We start from the raw sequence: 6,000 nt of genomic DNA, 5'->3' as shown, positions 1-6,000 counted from the left end.
TCAGCGCAGAGCCCGATGTGGGACTCGATCCCATGACCCTGGGATCACGACCCGAGCCGAAATCAAGAGCTGGATGCTCAACAGACTGAGCCACCCAGGCACCCCTTGAATTGTATGCTTTATTTATTCACTTATTTATGAGAGATGGGGGGTGGGGGGGCAAGTGAGTGAGGGGCAGAGAGGGAGAGGGAGAAGCAGGGCTCACCCGAAGTACGGCTCCTGTTTTTACCCGAAGTGGGCCTCATGTTCACCCAAAGTGGGGCTCAAACTCATCCGATGTGGGACTTGAACTCATGAACCATGAGATCATGACCTGAGCCGAAGTCAGATGCTTAACAACTAAGCCACCCAGGCGCCCCGAATTGTATACTTTAAATGGGCGTCGTATAGTATGTGAGTTATACCTCAATTATATCTCAACAGCTATTTTTATTTATTTTTACTTTTTTAAACGTTTATTTACTCGTTTTGAGAGAGAGAGAGATAATGAAAGTGTAAGAGAGGGAGAGAGAGAGAGAATCCCAAGCAGGCTCTTCAGACATCCCTCAATATCTATCTAAAAAAAATTTTTTTTTTTAATTTTTTTAATGTTTTATTTGTTTCTAGGAGAGAGAGAGAGACAGCGTGAACAGGGGAGGGTCAGAGAGAGAGAGACACACAGACTCTGAAACAGGCTCCAGGCTCTGAGCTGGCAGTCAGCACAGAGCCCGACGCGGGGCTCGAACCCACGAACCGCGAGATCATGACCTCTAAGCGAAAGTCGGACGCCCAACCGACTAAGCCACCCAGGCGCCCCTATTTAAAATTTTTTTTAATGTTTATTTATTTTTGAGAGAGAGAAAGAGCATGAGTGGGGGAGGGGGAGAGAGAGAGAGGGAGACAGAATCCAAAGCAGGCTCCAGGCTCTGAGCACAGAGCGGGGCTCGAACTCACGAACTGCGAGATCGTAACCTGAGCCGAAGTCGGACGCTTAACCGACTGAGCCACCTCAGTATCTATTTTTAAAAGATAATAATGGGGGCGCCTGGGTGGCTTAGTTGGTTAAGCGTCCGACTTTCGCTTAGGTCATGATCTCGCGGTTCATGGGTTCGAGCCCCGCGTCGGGCTCTGTGCTAACTGCCAACTCAGAGCCTGGAGTCTGTTTCAGTCTGTGACTCCCTCTCTCTCTGACCCTCCCCTGCTCACGCTGTCTTTCTCTCTCTCTCCTAGAAATAAATAAAACATTAAAAAAAAAATTTTAAAGATAATAATGGTATTTGCTCCAGAGCTGGGAGTGAGGAGGCTGAGGTGCGCTGTCCCCCCCCCTCCCGCGGAAATAAATCTCAAAGATCAATGAGGGAGGAGATTTCCCAAGGAGCCTGCAACTCAGCCCAGCCCTACACCAGTAACCACACCAGTAACCATTTCCTTTGTGGCCGCGAAGCAATGTGCTGCGACCTTACTTTGTGGCCTGAAACTGCAAAGGAGGTTCCTGTGGTCCCTCCCACAGCAGAAGCTTCTCCTGGGGGGGGGTGTCGGGGGGGGGCGGTTGGGGCAAACCCCGCGGCTTCTGTAGCGCTGTGGTCTGGCCCCGCCCACCTGCAGAGGACCCGCCCTCTCTCTGCATGGCTGGCGCCGCCCATTCATTCCAGTTGCTGGAGACTCCCGGCTCCCATGCCATCTTCTGTGCTCTGGGGCGCTTTTGTCTATATGACACCTTGTTTTAACTTAATGACCCCTTAATTTTTTTCAATGTTTTTTTATTCATTTTTGAGAGAGAAGAGAGAGACAGAGTATGAACGGGGGAGGGGCAGAGAGAGAGGGAGACACAGAGTTTGAAGCAGGCTCCAGGCTCTGAGCTCTCAGCACAGAGCCAGACACGGGACTCGAACTTGTGAACCGAGAGGTCATGACCTGAGCCACCCAGGTGCCCTTTAACTTAATTACCTCTTGAAAGACCCTATCTCCAAATACAACCCCATTCTGAGTTACTGGGGGGGGTGTTTCAACGTAGGAATTTGGGGCGACATAATTCAGTCTGTAAAGGGAAGTGAGACAGAAGGGAAGGCAGTCAGTAAGGGGGTTTAGGGTAGGCTAGCCCCACGGGGGGCTCAGTCCCACCAGGGATCCCCGGGAGATGGCATAGGACACGCCCCTCAGTCATCCCCTCTGCAGGTAAGGGAGCTGGGGTTCTTATCCCCCACTCCCACCGGCTGAGGGCTATTCCCAGGGGGTGTTCATTCTCAGACACTTCTCTCCTGTTCTGTGCAGCCTCCTGAGAAAACTCTGCGACGAAGGCATCTGGATGTTGGAGAAGCGCCTGCCAGAGTCTCAACGGCAAGGTCTACGTCAGCGGGGCCCCCTCCATCCCTCAACTGTCAATGTCACCTCCACAGGCAGGCTTTTTATGTACTCATCCAGCCCAGGCCCGTCTGATCCCTGAATCTGAGGGCTTGATCCTGTGCTAGAGCTGTCCTCAAGGTCACTGCGGGTGATAAAGGACTACTTCTCTAAGGCTCGCTTTCCTCGCCTGTAAAATGGGACCAGCGAGAGAATGACGCCGGGCTAGGTTCACAGCACAAGGGAGGACCAGGCCTGGAGCTGCAGGTGGGGGAGGGGGGTGGGGATGGGGGCGGATCCCAGGTTCACCCTGCCATTTGCTGCAGGGCTTATAGTCTACACCTCTTAAGTGGATAATCAAAATAAAGCACAAAGAGGGGCCCCTGGGTGGCTCGCTTGATTAAGCGTCTGACTTTGGCTCAGGTCATGATCTCATGGTTCGTGGGTTCGAGCCCCGCGTCGGGCTCTGTGCTGACAGCCAGCTCAGACGCTGGAGGCTATTTCGGAGTCTATGTCTCCCTCTCTCTCTGCCCCTCCCCTGCTCATCCTCTGTCTTTCTCTTCTCTCTCAAAAATAAATAAATGTTAAAAAAAATAAAAAAAAAACAAACAAAAAACACCCTCTGTACTCCCGTCAAATAAATGCCCCAGTTTCCTGAATGTCTTTCCTCTGGGCCGCTGCTAATGCTTTTCCCACTGCCTGGAAGGGTGTGCACCTGCCTGCCTGGAGCACAAGCCCTAAAGCCCCAGCGTAGAGGCCTGCTCCTCCCTGCCTGCTGGGTCAACCTCAGGGCTCCCTCAGTGCCTGGGAGTCCCCACGATGGCCTCGATTACTGGGTCGCCATCATCTTTCCTGCTGGCGGGCTCCAACACTCCCCAAGCCCCCGAAACTCCCTGGCTGCTGTCCCTTTGTGTCAGTCCCTCCCCCAGCCTCAGCCCCAGGCCAACACCAAAGGGATCCCGGTTCCCACACTCGAGTTATGTCTTTCTGAGAATGTTCTATAAATGGAATCATACAATATGTAGCCTTTTTGAGTCTGACCTCTTTCACTGCAGCATAAAGCATTTGAGCATTAAGCTTTGTGGCCTGTATCAATAGTTTGTTCCTTTCTGTTACTGAAGAATATTCCATTGTACTCATGGAAGCTAGTAGGTTTCCCATCACCCGCTGAAGGACAGTTGGGTTGTTTCCAGCTATTGGTGATTATGAATAAAGCTTTTACAAATAATAGGGCCGCCTGGGGGGCTCAGTGGGCTGGGCATCCAACTCAGCTCAGGTCATGATCTCACGGCTCATGAGTTCGAGCCCCTCATCGGGCTCTGTGCTGACAGCTCGGAGCCTGGAACCTGCTTCGGGCTCTGTGTCTGCCTCCCTCTCTACCCCTCCCTCGCTCGCACTCTGTCTCTCTCTCATGCTCAAAAATAAATAAGCATCAAAAATTTTTTAAAAAATTAAAAAAGGCTTTTAAGGCTTTTAAGAGAGACAAAGTGTAGGATTTGAACCCAAGTATGAGTGTCTAAACTCTTTTCCTTCACACAACTGCTTTCTTTTATTTAAACAAATTTTTAAAAATGTTTTATTTATTTCTGAGAGAGAGAGACAGCGTGAGCAGGGGAGGGTCAGAGAGAGAGGGAGACCCAGAATCCCAAGCAGGCTCCAGGCTCTGAGCTGTCAGCACACAGCCCAATGCGGGGCTCAAACCCACGAACCGTGAGATCCTGACCTGAGCCGAAGTGGGACACTTAACTGATGGAGCCACCCAGGCACTCCTGTCCTCTTCATTTTCTACATAAGGACTAGATTTTGCTGGAAATGATGGACTTGCTGAGTCCAAGCGTTCACAGGTTTGTACCTTTGAAACCTCCAGCCAATTTGTCCTCCACTAGATGTTGACCTAAAGACACCTCTGCCAGCGACGGATGTGAGAATTGGATCTTTCTGGAACAAACCATGGGGTGTCCCTGCAGTGCTCTGTGCCCCTCCATGGCTCCCCAGTACCTGAAGGGCTAGGCAGGGGCTCCCACTGGGAGGCCTTGAAATCCCGCCCCCTTCCCCCTTCCCCCCCACACAGGTGACCCTCTACTTCTTTCAATCTTTGCTTTGCTGGTCCCTTGGTCTGGGATTTCCTCCCTCCCTAACTTGGCCTGGTCAACACCTACTGGAACTTCAGGTCTCAGCATTGACATCACCTCTGTCCAGAAGTCCCCCATGCCTGGCATACAGCAGGCACTCAGTAAATGCTGCTGGAGTGAAAGAAGGAAGGAAGGAAGGAAGGAAGGAAGGAAGGAAGGAAGGAAGGAAGGGGGGGAAGGAAGGAGGGAAGGAAGAAGGGAAGGAAGGAGGGAAGGAAGGGAGGAAGGAAGGAAGGGGAAGGGAAGGGGGAGGGAAGGGGGAGGGAGGTGAAAAAGGGGAGGGGCAGGCTTTATGGAGCAGCAGGGGGTGGGGAGGGGGTTGTCTTTGGGCCACAGGGAGAATCATGGCTCCTTTCCGGGGGCGATGGGGAGCCAAAGCAGGCTCTGAGTCGGGGAAAGACATGCTGAAAAAAATCCTCTTATTTGCAGGGGTACCTTTTTGTGCCACGGGCCCTTATAAGTGGATGTTTGTAAGTTCATAAATCACACTTAGGATGGTGAAGGAAACCCATTACAAACCCACGACATGGGGATACAGGCATCAAAATCTATTTTAACTGCGACAGAATCTGGGCACCTTTCTTAACACATTGAAGAGCGAGGCCCGGGGCAGCTCTAATGAACATTAGCATTAGAAGCAGCGGGAGTGGGGCGCCTGGGGGGCTCAGTCGGTTAAGCATCTGACTTTGGCTCAGGTCACGATCTCACGGTTCATGGGTTTGAGTCCCATGTCAGGCTCTGTGCTGACAGCTCAGAGCCTGGAGCCTGTTTCAGATTCTGTGTCCCCCTCTCTCTCTGTGCCTTCTCGTTCATGCTCTCTCTCTCTTTCTCTAAAAAAAAAAGAAAGAAGCAGGGGGAGCATGGGTGAGGCAAGTTTCCCCCTCCCAGTTCACAGAGCTCCTGAATGCTATTTGCAAACCCCTTGGGTGTCTGGGGACCCTGGCGAAACTCCCCTGGATGTTGGGATGTAGTAAGAGCTCACAGAAAGGGAGCAAATGTGACAGGGGTGCCACTGAGAGGGACAGGAGTGATTTCTAGGGATGATGGACGAGCACCCAGACAGACCGGCATCGGCAGCGGGGCCATCTGTTCAAAGAAAAACAGGAAGACTGTACCCTGCCCCTCTGGCCTTTGTCTTTGTGACTTTAACTCCCAAAGGCAGGCCCGGAGCGCCTGAGTCGGCTTCCAACTTCCTTCCCCAGTTCCGGAAGCAGCGGGAAAAACAATCTGGCAAGGCGGCATCACCCCAGTTCCTGACAACACTTCAGGGGTCCTTGTCACACCCCGATAGGGTCAGCTCTGGGGGGTAACACCCCATTTCACAGATGAGGAAACTGAGGTCCAGAGAGGCCCCAGGTCATTCAGCCTGGGTGTGGCTAAGCTGGGCCTGGAATTCAGGTCTCTTTGGAGTCTAAGCCCTGCCTGTGGCCATTCCTACTCTGAGTTCACCACCTACCTCAGGACACCTATTCATTCATTCATTCATTCATTCATTCATCAAGTGATTCACCAAGTTGCCAAAACGCATCTGAAGAACCAGGGGAGAGAT

The sequence above is a fragment of the Hyaena hyaena genome, unplaced genomic scaffold (genome assembly GCF_003009895.1).
Source record: "Hyaena hyaena isolate Hyena2069 unplaced genomic scaffold, ASM300989v1 scaffold_392, whole genome shotgun sequence".
Taxonomy (NCBI): domain Eukaryota; kingdom Metazoa; phylum Chordata; class Mammalia; order Carnivora; family Hyaenidae; genus Hyaena; species Hyaena hyaena.
The sequence above is the reverse complement of the archived record's forward strand: the minus strand, read 5'-3'. Positions refer to the sequence as shown.